Here is a 19579-nt window from a genome sequence, read left to right on the forward strand (position 1 = left end):
AAAGTAACTCTCGGGGCCGTGGCTGCTCTGGAGGATCCCTGCATGCTCGCCTAGATGGCCATCAGAGTGTGTACTGTGTCGGTCCAAATACTAGCCATAGCCAGGGAAGGGTGAACTTGGATACCCTCCATTGCCTCTGTACACTTGGCTCTCCAAATATGCCAAGTTGGAATGCTAGCCAGAATCTCCCAAGACATGTCTATTGGCATGAGCAACTTTGAAAGGAGTGAAGGGAACCAATTGGAGGGAACAAGACTCTCATAAGTGTCATCGTACAATGAGAGCTGGATCTGAATCATGTTTCTCGAAAAACACTTGAGGGCCAGTAAGAGATAACCATGCTATTGAACCCTAGGTCATATAGAAAGCTACTGTATGCAACTGAAAATCCTAGCACCACCTTTTGAGATCGTCCTCGCCTGTCTACACTCCCAAAGGGAATGCTGTATTGACTCAACTGCTATGTGGCAACGAGGACAAGTAGGGTCATCCCCGAACCTGGATCTCCACAGGTTTACTGCAATCCCTCCATGAATAGAAAGTTAAAAGAAAAGAGTGATCTTTCTATTCCTCAGGGATTTCCAGAGCCTACGCCAAAAGTTTTTCCGCACAACTGCGAAAATCTCAAAACTATCCCAATGAGGGGCTCTGGAGGGCCTCCAACCTCTACTATTGAGCTCAAATCTCTGGGCATTTCTGAGTGTATAACGAAAGAAGGGGATGCTCTTCTCTCGGTGACCCTCATGAATCCATTCCCACTCCCCTCGGTCCAACTGCAGGAACCTGAAAGGGGAAGCACAGTATAACTAGAGTCCCCAAGACCCCAATGCAAGGAGAAGAGGATCACGGTCAAGATACCACTATGAGTCCGTGCCCTACTCCATGACACATGCAATCATGACAGACTGAAAAGGCAACCTCCAAAAGAATATCATCAAAAGATCTGGTAAGTTTGCCTCCCGGACTGAATGTCAAAGACTAGGGTATCCTCATGTGCATCTTGCAGGGCAATAATCTATGAACGGAATGCCCGACTCTGAGAACGCTCCCCACCAAGTGGACTCTGTGATTGGCATGTCATCTACGTCAATCCACTCTGCAAGAATGGCTGCCTCTATCTATTGTATCCTGACTGCACTCCCTCTGAGGTGGCCAACTGCTAAAAGTATCTGATCCTCTCGAAGTCTCCTAAAGGCCTACCAGATGCCTACTGTGGAAGCAGCTCCCCTCTCCCATCTAGACCACTGCATATAGTGTGACACTCCAAGTAGCCTACCATGCTCATCCAAAATCCTATCATTCCACATGATATCATTTTGTTGGATTTTTGACTCACTGTCTCTGCTTCAACGTTTTTTTGCCAGTGTGTTGGAACTTGAGTTTGAAGCAACCATTCATAGATCTATCAGTTCCGGTGGACTTAGGAGGTCCTAAAACTTCTATGTTGCTCATCATTCACACTCCAATGGTGTTTATAAACAGGTCTGTTTGCAAAAATGGTTTTTGGTCCATGTGTTGGACCCGATGATTGGGACCATGATTTTCAAAACCGTATGTTCCATTGCATTCCAAAGGCCCAAAAACCCCTACCTGCCAGCTTTTGCATGATATCGTGGAGATTTGGAGAAGTTCCATCTCTCTGAGGCACCGAATCGTATGTTTCTCTGTCAAAAATCCATTCAAAGGTTCAAACCTTTGGGTTAAGTCCATTTGAACTAGGACACTTGCCCTTGTGAAGGGCAGAGAGAGCAATCCTGAACTCTTAAGTTGGTGAAGGGTGCATCAAGCCACATAGTCATATCCCCGATCTCCAACCCAGGTAAGTGTTGCCAAATAACCACTCTAGCATCATCTTTGGCCTGAGTGTCAGGATATGCTATAAGAAGGGAGGCATAGAAATCGGTGGCAACCTGCAAGACGGCATCCGGATGTGTCTGAAGAATTCCACCTAAGTCAACAAGCTGTGAGATGCTCTCCCTACTATGTCTGAAGCCAAGAGTAGAGAAGAACTGCTTGTTGACCCTACCTCCCGTCTTAGTCCAAAATGACTCTCTGGCATGAAAGTCGTACTCTGCTCTCTGATCTAAAAGTGATTGCTGCTGGGCCCTTGTTACAGCAAGGAGCTCCTGAATCCAAGCATCTGTAGGCCTCTTCTGTTCCTCCCTCAGCAGTGCAGCCAACTGCTGGCGGATACCTATCTCACACCTGAGGATCTCACCCCTCCTGATACGAGCAACTGAAAGATAAAAGTCGCTAATACCACAGAGGGATGCAGCTAAGTCTGACAGAGAAAGCTGCCCATCATGCATATGAGATACCCAGGTCCTCAACACTCTCTATTTAAGATCGTCCTTTGCATAAAAGGCATCTGGGATCTAATACTAGTAGACCGGCCCCTCACATGAGGATCTGAAACCATCAGAATCACTGAAAAATGATCCGAAGTGGACACCCCAACGGCAATGCTAACAGTACCACCTCTGTCAAGAGCCCAATCATCCACATAATATCTATCAATGCGTGCATGGATAGGCATCTGCAATCTCCTGTTCGACCAAGAAAATAGGAGAGAATGTGGCAGAATGTGAAAAGCATCATCGTGCCAAGCATCCCTGCCACTGTACTGAAAAAGGAAGGCATCCCAAGCTGCTCTCTCTAGGGAGTTGATACCACCTTCCATACCACCCCTTTTGTATGAGGGCATTTCAACCATGTTGAAATGCCCCCTATAATCCAGGCCTCTGCAATATGTGATCAAGAGAGTAGTTCCTTCCAAAGAAGGACACGATCCCCTCTAGAATTGGGTGCATTAAGGTTTTAAAGACCAACCTTATGCCCACCAATCAAAAGTATAATCCATTGAGCTCTTGAAGGGACTATGATCCCGTGTCCAATCACCAAGGGGAGTATAGAAGAAGAAACCGAGATGCAAGTACCTCCGTTGGTGTCCGAAGGAGGGCTACCGGAAAGGAGGAGGCAACTTGGAGGAGGAGACGGAGAGGAGGGAGGGAGAAGGTGGTTGAGGGGATGTGAGAAGGCAACCGGGTGGAGGAGACGAAGGAGGAGGAGGCGGGGAGGGATGAGGCAGAGAGGGGATAGGTGGAGAGAGGAGGCGGAGAGGGGGTAGGGGGAGAGGAGGTGAGAAGAGGGAGACGGCAGGAGGGGGGGGGAGAGGCGGGTAGACGGGGTAGAGGAGGCAGGGAGGGAGAGAAGGGAGATGGGTAGAGGGGGAGAGGAGGCCGGGAGGGGGAGGCGGGGAGGGGGAAGGGAGGAAGTCGGGTAGAAGGGGAGAGGAGGCGGGTAGAAGGGAGAGGGGCAGGCGGGAGAGGGGGAGGCGGGGAAGGGGGAGGTGGGGAGGGAGAGGCCAGAATGGGGAGGCGGGGAAGGGAGGAAGGGGGAGGCGGAGAAGGGGCTGAGGGGAGGATTAAGAGAAGGAGGGGCTGCAGCAAGGGGGGCTGAGAGAGGGAGGGGAGGGCTGAGGGGGAGGGGGGGGGGCTGAAGGGAGAGGGCAGCTAGAGGGGGAGTAGCAGCTGCTTGAGTTATGTTCCGACTTAGTCTCGGAAAAACTTTTCAAGTTGTTTCACTATAGCTTGCAATTGATGTAGATGTTGACCAAAGTCTTCATCTCCTGGCCCATACAGTTCTTGCTTCAATGTTGACTTGGCATTCTTCTTCTTGCTCAAAGATCACTTCAAGATCGGTCCAAGTTTCTATCACCTCCTTAGTCAGCTTGAAATGGTGAGCATAGGTACCTCCCAAGGCTATTCCCAATAGCCCTTGCCAATTCTTTGAGCTAACATAGGGGGTTAAGGAGTTGGTCAACCACTACATGAATTCGGTCCATTCTGGTTGTTGATAGCACATGAGGATCGGATCAGCAAATTACTTCATGGTCTATATTGAAATATCCCATGGCACGTTCAAAGCTTCTTGCCGAAGACATCTGACCCTGCTTGTGAGCTCACAAGCAAGGATCACAGACCCAAAGGTCCCCTCAACAAGCATTATTAGGAGACCTTAAGCCAAGGGGGTTCCAATACCAATATTGCTCCCGACAGCAAGCAAACAGCAAATAGTCAGTATGGTAGTTTCCTCAATGTGGGGGAGAAACAAAGGCATGACAAGGAGCATCTCTGCTATTATTTCCATGAGACAAGACCTGATAAGAGGCATTGTCTGCATTTGCATCCCCCTAGCAAGTGTAGCCATCACAACCTCCCTTCCATCAGGACCTACCATAGCCCTAGCTGCACCAAGAGCAATTAAAATAGCTGGACTGGCATACTGTTCCCTATCACATAAGGGATTGCTAGTTTTAGGTTTGTTTTTGGGCATCAAATCTCATCATAACTGCTTCCCTCCTTGACAAGGACAAGTAGAACTTTTATACAGATCTTATAAGAGATACCTTTAAAAATTAAATGTATTACATATCAAACATAAAAAACAAGAGTTCCCCATCATCCTCTTCCCTTTCAAGACCTCATTCTTGAGAAGGTAAGTGGTCATGAGATGTATACTTTCTATGATGGTTACTCCGGGTTTTATCAAATCAGAATTGTCGAAGAAGATGTGCTTAAAACCACATTTGCCACACCCTGGGGGACATTTTCATTCAAAGTAATGCCATTTGTCCTCACCAATGCTCGTGCTACCTTTCAAAGATTTATGCAGATGGTGTTTGCTCCTTATTTGAGGGATTTCTTGGAGGTGTTGTTAGATGATTTCTGCATATTCTCATCACGTAAGGAGCATGTCATGAAGGTTAGGTTGGCCTTCCAAAGGGTCAATGATGTGAATGGCAGTCTCAACCCTACGAAATATTGGAGCCACTCAAGGGAGGTTACTGGGACATATTGTCTCATCCGAGGGTGTCAAGCCTGACCCCAACAAGGTAGAAGCTATCCTCAAGCTCTCCCCGCCAATAACCACACGTGAGGTATGCTCATTTGTCAATCTAGCAGGATACTATCGCTGCTTCATTGATCAATATGCTGCTTTGACACGACCCATGACTATGCTATTGAAAGATGGGGTTGATGGATTGTGATCATGGGTTTGCACAAATCAAGAATGCTCTGGCTTCAGAACCCATTCTACGCAATCCAGATTGGGTCAAAGACTTTCTATATCAATCCTAGGTTTGGTGAGCACACTCTGGTAGGTATTCTTCTCCTGCAAGGGGAGGATCGGTTCATGTATCCTATTCGATTTGCTTCTCGACAATTGCTCGACACCAAATGACACTACTCAAAGGCTGACAAGCATGCCTTGTTTTTGGTGTTCTGCATTGAGAAATTTAAGCATTATGTGGCTAGAAAGTCCTTCATTATACTCACTAACACTAGTCTTGCAAAGCAAGTTCTTCAATCACCAAATCCCATGGGCCGGTTGGCCAAATGGTTGGCAGTTTTACAAGAATATAATTTTTCTTTCAAAATTTTAAAAGGGGTTGTTCCAACTTGAAGAATGCTTTGATTGATTTAGAGGAGTGCCTTGATGCAACCCTTGTAGCGGCCATAGAAGTTGGGGATCCATGGTATGGTGGTATCTACAGGTTTCTGACTACTTTCTCCTTTCCTTCAAAAAGTACTAGCTATGAGAGAAAGAAGATCCGCAGAGATAGTAGGCACTACACCCTCTTTGATGGGGTGTTGTACTGTCAAGGCATGGAGACAAGAGAATGTCAGCTACCGATGTCAATGCAGGAGCCGGAAATGATTAAGGAAGTGCCAAGGAAGGATGAAGGAGAACTGTGGAGGCTAGTCAGGTGCAAGGGTAAGTCTAAGGTTTTTGCATCTATGAATAGTTCCATTCCTTCTGGTTCCCATGCCTTGGGTCTTTCTCCCCAGTAATATCCAAAAGGAAAAGAAGTATGATGTTTCTATCAAAAGTAGTTTTGGTGGTGCGTTGGAGTGACAACAAGTCTGTCTGCAAACCCTTAGCGGATCGGCGGATTCTAGATCTGAGATCTGGGTCCAATTCAAACCATAGAAGTGGGGAAATAGTTGAGGAGATATGACTGAGGCATATCACAAGAAACGATTGCTGGAAGATCCATTGGTTGAGAAGAAATCCCCTAGCCAAAATACTGTTCATGCAAGGGTTGCATCCACATGCTCATTGTCACGATAAAAATTAAAGAGGCTACTAGGGCTACTAGGCAGCATAAAGAGAACCAATTTAATTTTCTTAAGGATGTGAATAAAGTCTTGGCCAACCAATAATTGGAGCTCTGAGCAGGGAAGTGAGGGAGTTAGATCAATATCTATTCTATCGTGGAACATCCGTGGATGTTGTAGCCCAGTAAAGAAACATGCCTATATATCAGTTATTAGAAGAGCTAATGCTGATTTATGCCTACTATAAGAACTAAAGTGTGGACTGAATGATCCTCTTTGGTTTACTCTAAGGTTGCTTGGTTATGAGCTTTTCATTAATTGCCCTATCACAGGCAAGGGTGGGTGTACAATTGCAGTGAAAGCCACATTAGCATCTAAAAACTATTTCATCACTCCCAATGCACCGGGTGACAGAACTGCTTGTTGGGTTGCCCTGCAATAGAGCATCTGTGGTGATAACTAGTTATTGGGGGGTGATTGTAACTTTACTGAGGTAAGGGAAGACCGGTTGAGGTGTTCACTTGCTCGTTCTTGCCACAAAACCGAGGCTTGGGAGGAGCTAAGCATAGATTTGAGGTTGTTCTATTGCTTAGATTTGGATCCTTTAGGCTTAGTTGGCTTCTCCTGGCCAAATTAGATGGGGAGGTCTTTGAAGTCGGTAGGCTAGATAGGCTGTACGCCTCACGTGGTGGGTGGTGGATGTGTGTGCCTATGCAAGGACAATATATATCAGCTACTTCAGTGTCGGATCACATGTCATTGTTTTGGTCTTTCTGTACCCCATTCAGGGCTAGTAGGTCACTTGACACGCCTTTTAAACTTAACAACAATTTTTTGGAGTCCAAGCTATTTTGTAAGCATATTAGATCTACATGGGTGTAGACCACAACTTAGTTTGAAGACCCAATTGAACATTGGGATGCTTGCATTAGGGATGTGTTGAATGTTACAAAAGACTCGGCTAAGCAATAGCATCAATCCAAGTGGATTTGTAAACAACTGGTTTTCATTAATGATTCCTGAAGGTCTATTGTATTGAATTGTTCTCAGGACATGATAGCGTCGACCCTGCTCTCTAAACTTGAACATGAATTATAGTGTTGTGAATTGGAGAGTGCAAAAGTTGCTAGAGTCTATAGTAGACAGACGTGTAAGATGGGCGATTTCCCTTCTAAATTCTTCTTCCAGGTTCTAAAGAGGAAGATGCAGTAGGACAGGGTCAATAGGGTGCTAGGCTCGAATGGGGAGACAGTAATTGAGTATTGGCATATTGTGCAAGTATTTTAGAATCACCTCAGTAGCATTGTTGGGGCTTCTGTAGAGCAAGATGAATGCTGGAAGCGGACTCTTTCCAAGTTGCTAGTCGATCTGGATCAAAGGATTTTTTTGCCCAGAGGAATTTGTTAGTTGCAGAATTTTCTATGCCTGAGTTTCGGGAGGGCCTCAGGAAGATGAAAAGAGATAGGACTCCCAGCTCGGATGGACTGGCAATTGAGATTTACATTTGCTTTTGGGATGTGTTGGGCCGTGATTTGGTAGATATGGCTAATCTTTAGTGGCCAATGCGTAATTTTCTCATGATGTCAATATAGGTCTTGTTAAAATTTTCCCATAGAGACCAAATAGGATACAAGTTGATGATTGGTGGTCAATTACTATGTTGAATTCATCACACCAAATTGTGGCTAAGGCCTTGGCTCTCAGGATGAGGGAGCTATGCAATCAGGTTGTGGATAGGGAACAAGATAGTTTTGTGAAGGGAAAAGACATATTTGACAATATCTTGAATGTCAGCTCTGCTTTGAATTATGTGTGTGCTACCAATCAGAGGTACATGTTGTTTGGCATAGACCTCAATAAATCATATGATAGAATATGCTAGGACTTTATAGAAGAGGTTTTACTTAAGTTGGGATTTGGAAATGCCTTTGTTAGGAGGGTCATGACATTATTTTGGAATGCTTCAGCTACTCTCTACCTCAATGGGGGTGTTTGTTGGTAGTTTTTTGGGAAAGAGAACCATTTGCTAGAGTTGTCCCATTGCTCCTTTGCATTTTGCATTATCCTTGGTCACCCTTATTCATAGTTTAAAGCAAGTAGTTTAGACCGGGCATTTAGAAGGAGTTAGTCTTCTAGTTGGTGATTTTCTTAGTATCCGTATGTTTGCAGATGACTTTCTTGCCTTTTGTAAAGAGAATGTTGCATGTGTAAATGGTTTAAAAGATGTCTATTGTGATTTTGCTATGCTTCCAACTTTTCTTGCAGTTGGTACAAGTCCTTTGCAATATGGACTTTGCAGAACAAGATACCAGATGGGATTGTTCCAATGCCTGTGAATTGGATCAACCGGGGAGAAGTGATTAGGTACTTGGCGGCCCCATTAGGTCTGGGGATTTCTCAAAAGTAGAGGTTTGAATGGTTTAGAGAGAAGTTGATCGCAAAACTTAAAGCATGGAATGGTCTTTTTCTCGGTTGGAATGCCAGGGCACTTGTCATGAAACATCTCACTGCATGCTAACACATGTGGCCTCTGTTTGTTGTTTTTGTTGTTCTCATTAACTATAGATTAAGAGATGTCTCTCGGCATTTCTTTGGGTGGAGGATGGGGGGAGTTGTTGGGATAACTATGGTCAAGGGCTTGCTCTATGGTGCATGTGTGCTTCTAGAGGAGTCACATGTGTGTGTGTGTGTGTGTGTGTGTGTGTGTGTGTGTGTGTGTGTGTGTGTGTGTGTGTGTGTGTGTGTGTGTGTGTGTGTGTGTGTGTATGTGTGTGTGTGTGTGTGTGTGTGTATGTGTGTGTGTGTGTTGTAGAGGCACATCTAGTACTATGATGTGTCTAGTGTGTGACCTAAGTGATGATGTAAGCCAAAGGCCCCCACATGGGAGGTTCCTTTGATTTAGGCCAGTCCCACTGATGTAGGGGCTGATTGCCACTGATTTAGGGGAGGTGCCTACACCATCCTCTCTTTCTATAAAATGGAGGTTATTTCTTCATTCTAATACATGGATTTTGCCTCACTTGTGCTCTCACTCTTTGTGCCATGATGCATCTCATCTACCCCACACTCCTCTACATTTGGTATAAAAGCTAGTAGGCTTTGTAGAACTCATTTTGGTAGTGCCACCTCGTCATCTTCTCCAACACCCCTTTTTGAGCTTTCTTCCTCCTTTCTTCTCATTATTTGCTTAGCTTTGTTCTCCCCATTCCTTGTGACTTTTGCCAAGCCCTTCTAGCTGGAGTTTCTACACTATGGGGCACTCCTCTGGCCCAAAGCATTTCCCTAGATATGGTGTATTCCACCTGCATTGATTCAAGCAAACTGAGACGAAAAAATGTGCAATTCTGCTCTTCTACTCAACCATTGCTTGAGCCCTCCTAGCACAAGCTGGTCCATGCCTAGAGCCTACTGCTGATGAGTTTTGAAGGCCAATGTTTGCTGGAGCAAGGAGAAATCAGAGAAAAGACAATCAACAAAGGCGCAACTCTCCCAGACAAAAAGTTGAACTATTTCAGCAATGCTCTGTGGTGAACTTACTTGGATATTCAAGCTTGAGTTTTGCACAAAAAGCCCTCTCAAACTCATCTTTAGTTGTGTGAATTGTGCCCTCCAAGTTGACCTAGTCTACTGCAATGCATTTTTGACAGTTTTGGACATTTGATGCTAGAGTAAATGCTAGAGTGATGCTTGAGGATTGAAGTAATGCCAAAGTATAGATCAGAGAATGCATTTTTAGTTTGAAATTCAGTTGGGACTGATCTTTTGTCAAAATGCCAAGCTCTCAAGGTTCTTCCAATGCCAATCACTTGAAGAAGACAATAAGAAGGACAAAATTCAAAGTGAAGAAGACCCCAGCCAAGAAACTTTGGGAGAAGCCAATAGGGTATGAATATGCTAAACAATTAGGATTCTCTGAATTTTTCTCTAGAAATCTACATTTGTATGGTGAGGGATATTTCTTTGTTCCACAAAATTAGTCATTTTGTAAGAGAGTAGACACTACCTGACAAAGGTAAGACCCTCTCATGGCTACTTATAAAATTGACAAGTTCAATGGCCAAGGATTCCATACTTGGTAGATGAAGATAAAGTTTATGTTTATGAAGGAAAACATATGGGACTTAGTCAAGGAAGGAACTCAAATCTCTTAGGAAGGTGAATCAACTACAACAAAAGGTAAAGGAAAAGCCACTAACTCTACTTCTACACCTGTAGATGCAAAGAGAATTGAGAAAGCCTATGCCATCATTGCATTAGGTTTGGGTGATGACTATGCACACATTTCAGATTTGGAATCCCCTTTTGAAGCATAGCACAAGTTAGACATATTGTTTGGTGCTAGCTCTCATACTTCCAAATTAAATCTAAAAATTAAGTTCTTTGAGCTTAAAATGGAGGGAGATAATGTTGTTGCCCATGTCAACACTAGGAGAAGTATTATGACACAACTAGCTTCAATTACTTCTCCTGTCATTGAGGATGATGCTATGGTAGTGCTTTTAAAGAGCATGCCTCGCTGGGTTTCCGCAGGGAAGGAGGCAGACTCCTGGAGAGGCTAGATAGATTTTATGTTAGTGATTGGGCCATCAGGAGAGGCGGTCAGGCCGGTATAGTTCCAGGGACGACACTCTCCGACCATGCGCCTGTGCTCTTATCTTTAGTCTCGGCAGCTCAGACCCTTCCCCCCCGCTCATGCCGGATTCCCGACTCCATTTTCTCGAGGGAGGACGTGCACAGCAGTATTTGCAGTCTTTGGGATCGAGACTGGGGCGAGTGCGCGGATTTGGTTGATTCGGTGGCACAGGCTTTGCAGGAGTCCAGCCAGATCTGCCAGCTCGCAGCCCTACAGGTTCGACAGGAGTGGTGGGGTAGAGAGAGAGCTCTTCGGAGGGACCTCGCCTCCATTCAGCGGCTCCAGCAGGCATCCCCGGGCTCGGAGGAGCTTCGGATCCAGGCCCTTCGAGCCAGAGCCCTTCTTAAGGAGACACTCCAGCGTCGCTCAGAGTTTTCCTATCACGCCTCTCTCTCCTTCTGGGCTAGGAAGGGTGACCGGATGTGCAAGGAGTTCTTCAGGACACATGGCCAGAGAGCTGCAGGTGATCAGCTTCGGAGTCTCAGGACAGCGGAGGGACACATTGTTACGGATCCGGGAGAGGTCTTGGGATTGGCCACCGACTTCTACAGGACCCTTTTCCAGCAGGAGCCGCTTGCTCCTCGTACTCGTCGTGCCCATGAGGAGGTGTGGAGACACACTCCTTCCTTGGTCCAGCCTAGCATGCAGGCAACGCTGTTGGCACCGTTTACCATGGATGAGATGCTGGAGGCCTTGATGGCCATAGATGGACAGAAGTGCCCAGGTGAGGATGGGCTATCCCGGGCATTCTTCACCTCCTTCTGGGACCAGATCCATCAGCCCCTCCTAGCAGCTCTTCAGAGGATTTTCAGCAGCGGTTATATGCCAGAGAGCCTCTCCTTGGGACTGATTTGCCTCATCCCGAAGGGAGGAGATAGACAGGAGATCCGTCAGTGGCACCCGATCACTCTCCTTACCACTGCCTACAAAATCCTAGCCAAGATGATCAGCGCCAGAGTTCGGCCTCTACTTCCAGACCTCATTCATGACACTCAGACAGGCTTTGTCCAGGATCGCAGTATCCTGGATAATGTCTTCACCTTTTCAGAGGCGGCGGAGTGGGCTCAGCACAGCAGATTACACCTTGCCATCCTACTTCTCGACTTTGAGAAGGCCTACGATCGGGTGGACTGGTCCTTTCTGGAGGGGACTCTGGTGCGGCTAGGTTTCCCAGCAGGTTGGATTCAGGGTATTTTAGCTTTGTACAGGACAGCTTCTGGCAGAGTCATCATTGGAGGCAGGATGGGTGAGCGTTTTAGCTTGGAGAGATCAGTGCGCCAGGGCTGCCCCCTTGCTCCTTACCTGTTTCTCTTCTTCGCCGAGGCTATGACTTACTACCTCCGGGCGAGGTCTACAAGGATCAGGGGTGTTCGCCTTCCCCTCTGGGAGGACACGGAGCTCTTGGACTCGGAGTACACGGATGACACAGCCCTGTATGTCCAGGACGATGAGTTGATGCTGGAGAGGGTGAGGATGGCCCTGGAGGTCTTCTGCTCGGCTGCTGGTGCGAAAATCAACTGGAACAAATCAGTTGGTTTTCTCACAGACCCCAGGGCACGTTCTCAGTGGGGGAGGTTTTTGGGTTTCAGGTGGATCCCGCGGGGACAGACAGCTAGATATCTGGGTTTTCAGGTCGGCCTGGACATCACGCCAGCTCAGCAGTTTCTCCGGGTGCTAGATTCCATCCGACGGAAGCTGGCTTTCTGGAGCACTGCTAAGCTTTCCCTTGCAGGTCGTGCCTTGGTAGTCAACCAAGTCCTCCTTGCCACGGCTTGGTATGTGGCTTCCTGTTGGTGTTTCTCGAGATCCAGTGTGGCACAGCTTAGGAGGCTGGTTCGGAACTTCCTTTGGTCCGGGGAGGATGGCCTCAGAGATACCAGAGCCAGGGTTGCTTGGCAGACAGTTATTCTTCCGCAGGCTGAGGGAGGCCTGGGAGTCATCGATCCAGAGCTGCAGAGTCAGGCCTTGTTGTTAGGCAAGTTAGTCATCCGCGGTTTGACCCCGGGGGGGGCAGACGTGGAAGATGCTACTTCAGCAGGGGGTCGGTTCTTGTGTCCCGCGCCGAGGTGGAGAGTGGCTCCCATCCCTCAGGTGGATCTTCACTTCCGCCCCGCTTACTTAGCCCCGTTCCCCACTCGTTCATAGCCTCCTCATGGTTTGGAGGCAGCTCCGCCTCAGTCTCATTCAGTCCCCTCCCCGCTGTCAGGAGGAGGTCGATCGCTAGCCGCTTATCTGGAATGATCAGGTCAGAGATGCCGAGGGCCTTCAGTTGGGGGAGAGATCACATATCAGGTGGGATGGCTGGATGAGGGGGCCAGCCCGGTCCCTTTGAGTTTGGAGGGACACGTACAGACATTTGGAGACGGCTGATCTCGCAGACGCAGCTGGAGGTGCACGTGGAGCCCAGGCGAGACGCACGGAGATCGACGGCGCGATCCCAGCTGATTGGTTGGTTCCACCTGAGCTTCAGATCCTCATGCCTGGTGACGACCGTTGGCTGGGACAGTTCACCCCCCGTGGCATCCCACTGTGGTCGCAGGACGTATGGACGACTCCTCTATTTCTTTCTTTGCAGTTATGGGGGATGGACGACTCAGGAGAGAGGATGCACTCATCGGCCCCCTACTCCCATGGCAGAGGGTTCGGATCGTAGGCCTTTTGGGGAAGATCTGGCGTACCGATCCTAGTATTGAGTAGGATCAGCTGCAGCTTTGGCGACTCTGGCTCTGGGAGGGGCGGGCCTTGTCAGAGCTTGATTGGGACCCAGGAGAGTGGACCTGGCCAGAGGTTGTGACACGATAGGGGCCGACCTCCTTCTTTGCCTACAGCATGACTTTGGGCAGGCGAGTTCTTGGGAGGATGCAGAGCCGCCCCCCACCCAGCGGCCCAGTTGGTATGCACAGGGTATTTCCAGATTCTTTTTGCAGGCCTTCTGGAAGGCCTTGTGGGAGAGCTGGCGGCCGCGGAAGATCTCCTACTTCCTGTGGCTTCTCGCCCACAAAGGTCTTCCGGTGGGGAGCTGGTTGAGACAGATAGGCCAGGACGGACGCTGTCAGATCTGCCATGAGGTTGAGGAGTCACCAAAACACTGCCTGTGGAGCTGCACTCGCACCCAGGAAGTGTGGAGGTGGACTTTCGGGATTCTCACTCGCGCAGCACCAGAGCTAGGCTTGATCACGTGGGGTGCGTTCTGTTGGTGCAGCACCGCACCTGGTCTACATCACTTATTCGAGGCATGCCAGCAGGACCCCACTTTCCTTATCACGCAGGGTACATGGGGGCCACTCGAGGGTATCCCGCAGCACCTAGCAGAGGCGGATACAGGAGTTCAGGAGAGGCAGCCAGTCTGGGAGATTATTAGCAGCATAGCAGGGTGGCACATTTGGACCTCGTGTTGCGCGCAGATCCTCGGTGGCACCTCCTTATCGACTGCCCAGATCATGACTGATATTTGGTGCGAGATTATTCATACCCTCAGAGGCCAGTGGGACCAGATTCAGGGAGATTCCGGTCAAGAGAAGCGGAGACGCTTCCTCCGGGCTTGGAACACTCAGGGCCTCTTCTTCGAGCAGACTTCGCAGGGCCTTCGGTGGTGCTACTCACCACCCCGATGGATGTTCATTCACACTCGCCTTATCCCGACGTGAGAGAGTGATTTATTGTGTTACCTTTTAGGGCTATGTCCGATTTGTGAACGCAGCCCGTCAGCTACAAGCTGACCTTTTGTATCTTGTTCTCGAAGTAATATAATTAGCACTGTTTTTTCGGCAAAGAGCATGCCTCGCTTATAGAAGCCATTGCTTTTGCTAGCCCTTTCAATATGCCATGAGAGGACAAGGTCAAATTGTTGTTCTTAAGAGAGTCACAGTTTGGTGATGCGTATTGCTTTTGTCCATATGCATGCAATGCATGCTTCTTTCCCTCTCATGATCAATGCTAGCATCGACTACCTACTACATGTAAAATCTTGGATGCCCTTATGGGTCTATTTTAAGGTCTTCTTGGGCAATAATGAGCATCACCTTCATGTTGTCTTTCCCTTCGTGATGACTGATGCCAATATCAACCATCTAGTCTATATGAACATGCTACATGCAACATTGATCACCCTCAAAATCTTTCTGCTGTGAATACCAGATAATGTGTTCTTTTGTGTAACAATTGTCTTTATGAAACAACTTGGCAAGTATTTTGGGCTTCTCAAATGCCAAATTTTACATGCTTTTGATGCTTCTTGTTGAGGAATTTCTCTTGTTTTTGCATTGTTATTAACACTTTTGTAGTATTCTTCAATGCTATAAGAGGGAGTGCAACCCTCCTTTGGAGTCAAGTTTATCTTGGCATCATTCGTTCTTCTAGACTTGTGTCAACGATACATGGGCTTACTGCCCTCCAGCTACTTCTCTACTTGGCTTGGGAGGGTGATGAGGAGTTAGATAATACCAACAACCATTGGACTATGGGACTTGTTGAGGCTGAATCTATAATGAATTTGCTCATTTAAAAAATAAAAATGGGTACATTTTTTAAAATGTCACAATTTAAGACAATCAAGGTAAACATCAATATTACTTTTGCTTCATACCTTGGATAACAATCCAAGCTTATTCTATACAATCTTTTAGAAGCAAAATTGACTATAAAGGTTTTCTCACCAGTTACCTTTTAGGTAAGACTTGCACAAATTTTGGAGGCCGATGGGTAGTTCATAGATCTTCAAAGTGTTGATGATTTTGTGTCATATACTCATTGTTTATTTTCTCTTGAATAGGATATCATTTCATTTCTTACAAAAAGAATAGGGAATTTGCAACAATCACCTCTTAGTCATGGAATCAAGAGACAGCTTTGATGAGATGCCCTTTACATACTCTAATATAAGGATCTTATTAATCGAGTCAAAGGAGTGTAACTTGCTCCAATGTGGAGAATAGTGATGTATCAATCAACTCAAGAAGTTGGACAGGTGTAAGCAATCATGTAGCATAAGATGCTATGTCCCCATGGTCACTTATATTGGTTATATTTTTTCTATAATGAATGTAAAAGATAAACATTATCATAGGAATTTGATTTACTAATGTGATTTCTTTCAATTTTGTTGTGAGTGGGAAAAAGACTAATCTTAGAAGTATGACCTAGCATTGATTCAATTATGTAGTTGAGAAATCAGTATGGATCACTAGGCTACAATAATAAGACAGAAGTCATATCAACTTTGTTCAAAGATGTGCTTCTGTCCCCATTTCCTTCGTGTTCCTTGCAATGACAAAGAAATTGAAGCATCTAAAATAGGATGCGAGAGGCATGATATTAGATTGCTTTCACCCTCTGGCTTTGTACAACAATATCAACCCCACATAGCTACTCATTGGCCCTCTACCACTTCCATCCTCATGACAACTCCAGCTCTCTCAACGTCACCAGCAACCTCGCTCCCCACCATGCTCCTCCATACTCACTTTTTCCTTCACCCAACTGCTTTTGCTCTACAACCATACCCACTCTTGTGACCTTTCTCCTCCTCCTTATTCTCCTCCCTCACACCCTTACTCTCCCTCCCTTAATGATCCTTTCATGGCCCCCCAACACCCTCACAACTCTCAGTAGCCTCCCCTCTCTCAATTCATTCACCTACCCCCATAGTCCCTCTCACCACCCACTCATAACATTGACACACGAGTTCTTTAAAACGACTGAATTATTTTTTTAAAGGAAAAAAATGAAAAAATAATTCATTTCTTCTTGAAGTAGATAAAAATGGAGAGAATATAGTTCAACCACTCGTATCTTTCAAAGCAAGATGAATTTGGAAGAGCCAACAAAAAAGCAAATGGCCAAATTTTCAAGATTTTGAAGTTTGTGGGCTCCAATTTTAGAAAGAGACCAAGTTTGAAGGTCTAATACTTCAAAGACGTGTTCTTGACAAACTTGTAAGGGAATTATTATGAATTTCAATGATTTCTAACTTTGGGTGGAAAAGTCTATAGTGGTTGTCAATAGAAGATGTGCTCAATTTTTCATGAACTCTATTGGATTGAATTTTACAATCAGTTATTTGAAGTACTAGTTGATCAAAAGCATCCTTTGACAACACTTTATCGGAACCATATCTGTCTTCTAAAATTTATAACCCCTTAGGGGGATGTAGGATTTGAGAGCTATAAAAAGGAAACATGTGTGTTTTTTAAAGCTCTATTTTATTGTGCATCTAATTTCTCCAAAAGGGTAAGCTGAAGTCCCTTGAAACATTTCAATAAATTTCTATTATGGAACATATGATTCACTTTCAGGTGATTGTTGACACTTGGTCAAACATGTCGCTTGGTGTTTTGTCGAAGGAGTTTAGTGTTTATTAAAATCATGCTCTACCTTTGTTTTAAGTATCCATCTATAAGAGAGAGAAAATAGTAGAGATTCCTATATTTTGTGGCAAGAGTGGTGAAAACCCAAAAGATTTCCTTGTAATATTTTAAGCATATTTGCATAGCAATTAATTTGTTCACAATGGAACATGATGATACCTATTTTCTTTGAGGGGCTTGCCAAAGCTTGGGTTTTGGAAGCAAGCTAAGGAGATTAAGAAAATTTGGTCATTGCTGAATTGTATAGAGCATCTTGGCTACAGGTGGCCCAATTAAGATAGCAAATAGGAGAGACAGTGCATCAATATGTGGAACAACTCTTTCCTCTAGAAAGACTTAGGGGGATGCAAATTGACTTGCCTCTAAAATGCCTCAATATGTGCTAAGTCAAAATGATCAATGGGCCTAGTACTGAGTTTCAACTGAATTTGAAGTGGAAGATGTAGATAAGGGTCATTTCTAAGAAGATTGATACAATTTTTGAGATCAAGCAATTAGGCATCTTCCCTTTCCCAATATGTATTAGAAGCCACAACGGTGCAGTTTAGACCTTCCATTGAATGACCTCTTTCCCTTTAGTCTATTCCTAGTCCAGTGCATGTTTCTTTCTCCCATTCAATTGATCCTTTAGCTCAAGATCTTGTAAAGGAGATCAATGAGATCTCGCTAGAGTTGTTGGATTTGAAGACTAAGGTTATCAAGGATTTGTAAGAGAAATCTAGGGAATATGCAAGATTGCAATTAAAATAGACATTATCGGTTAGAGCACCCTAATCTCTCATGTGCAATTCTTGAAAAACATTGAGACAAATGAGTCAAATGTCGAGATGATTTCTATCAAAGCTCCCTCTCTCATATGGAAGAAGGAATTTCATAAGGTATGGCTCTCCGCCCCTTGTGCAACCAAATTCATTTGCAACGTGGAGGGAGTTCTTTGATGTATATTGTCCATTGGTACCATGCACGAGTAAGGTGTCTATACACTCTTTCCTTCATATGCCCTTTCTCTTCCTTCATAAAGCATGGATGTTGAAGCACTGAATGAGTTGTTTGCTTAAGAAAGTAATGATTAGATGGAAGTCTTAATAATGATACTTCACATCCTCCAATTGATGCCTTGAGGCTCGTGGCTTTAAAAGAAGTGCCTTTGAAGCTAAGAGTTAGGTAATTGAGGTGTTTGTGTTAATGGAAGATGCCATGCAAGACATTCAAGAAAAATGCAACAAAGTTTGAAAAAGCTCCCAAATCATTGAATTATTATTGCAAATCATGGGAGATTAAGATTACTACTAAGTTGAAAATGAATGATGCACCATCCATCGAATAAATTTTTATCTCATCACTTTCACCTGTTGAGTTCATGAATGTGACATTGTGCTTGGTGAGCATGATGATTTGGATCAATGGTTGCAAGATGATTGGGATAATTCTTTAAAGTACTTCGGTGATCCCCCTTCACACCATAGACACATCATCAATGTAGGACTTAAGATCAATTATGGGTATTTAGCCGAGGCCGTCGAGATACGACATCAACAACAGGCATTGTGTTTGACCAAGGCAAGGCTTTCCAAACTGGGAGAAGGCTAGCATCATCTTGAGTTTTACTCATATAGAAAAAGCTTGTTTGGATAGTAGAGACTATGTGTACACTTGGAATGGTCAATTGTAGAGTTGGACCTGCAAGTGGAATGGATATGCTTTTTGGGTGCTAATTTCGATTTTGTAGTGTATGCCTAGAGGTGTAGATGCGAGTATGAGACATCTATCTTGGATGTTGATCTATGAAGGGCTTGAGAAGAAGATGTAAATCCTTGTCGAGGTTGATTAAAGGCTCTAGTGGTCCATGAACAAGAAGATGCACCACTCTTGTAAGGACCAAGTCAATAAGGAGCCATAAAAGAGGTGAAATGGCAACCATTTAACCCCCATTCAAGTCTCCACTAAGATGCCAAAAAGTATCTCAATAACTTACTAAATTGAACCCCAAGCATGGGAATGTTGCACAATCCATCTAGAGGGCAATGTAATCGATCAAAAAATACTAATAATGTAGTAATTAATGTGTGCATGATGATGTGGTAAGAATATTATACAATAAGTGGGTCAAGGCTCCATCATTGAGGTAGAAAGCTCTCAATTGTGTCAACCCTCCATTCGGATGGTCCCATGAATGCATCATGAGTGTTATTCGATAAAGAATTAGGTGAGGAGGACGATGTGGCTTGCAAGGTAGCTAGAGTTATAGGCATTATCAAAAGGGAAAAAGAATCCGAAGAGTCTTCCTACCTAGAAATAGGACATGAGGTTTAAATAGAAGAGTCAACTAAGGATGTCATATTCTATAGATGGAACTAGCATCATATGCCCCATGGGAAATCCCTTTTCACACCTAGGGTTTATGTGAAGCCGATTAATTGATGGAGAAAAGTACTTCTTGGGACTGAAGTGGAAATATG

The sequence above is a fragment of the Dipteris shenzhenensis genome, chromosome 10 (genome assembly GCF_047967505.1).
Source record: "Dipteris shenzhenensis isolate YYH24624 ecotype China chromosome 10, Dip_SZ_1.0, whole genome shotgun sequence".
In the NCBI taxonomy this organism is placed as follows: Eukaryota; Viridiplantae; Streptophyta; class Polypodiopsida; order Gleicheniales; family Dipteridaceae; genus Dipteris; species Dipteris shenzhenensis.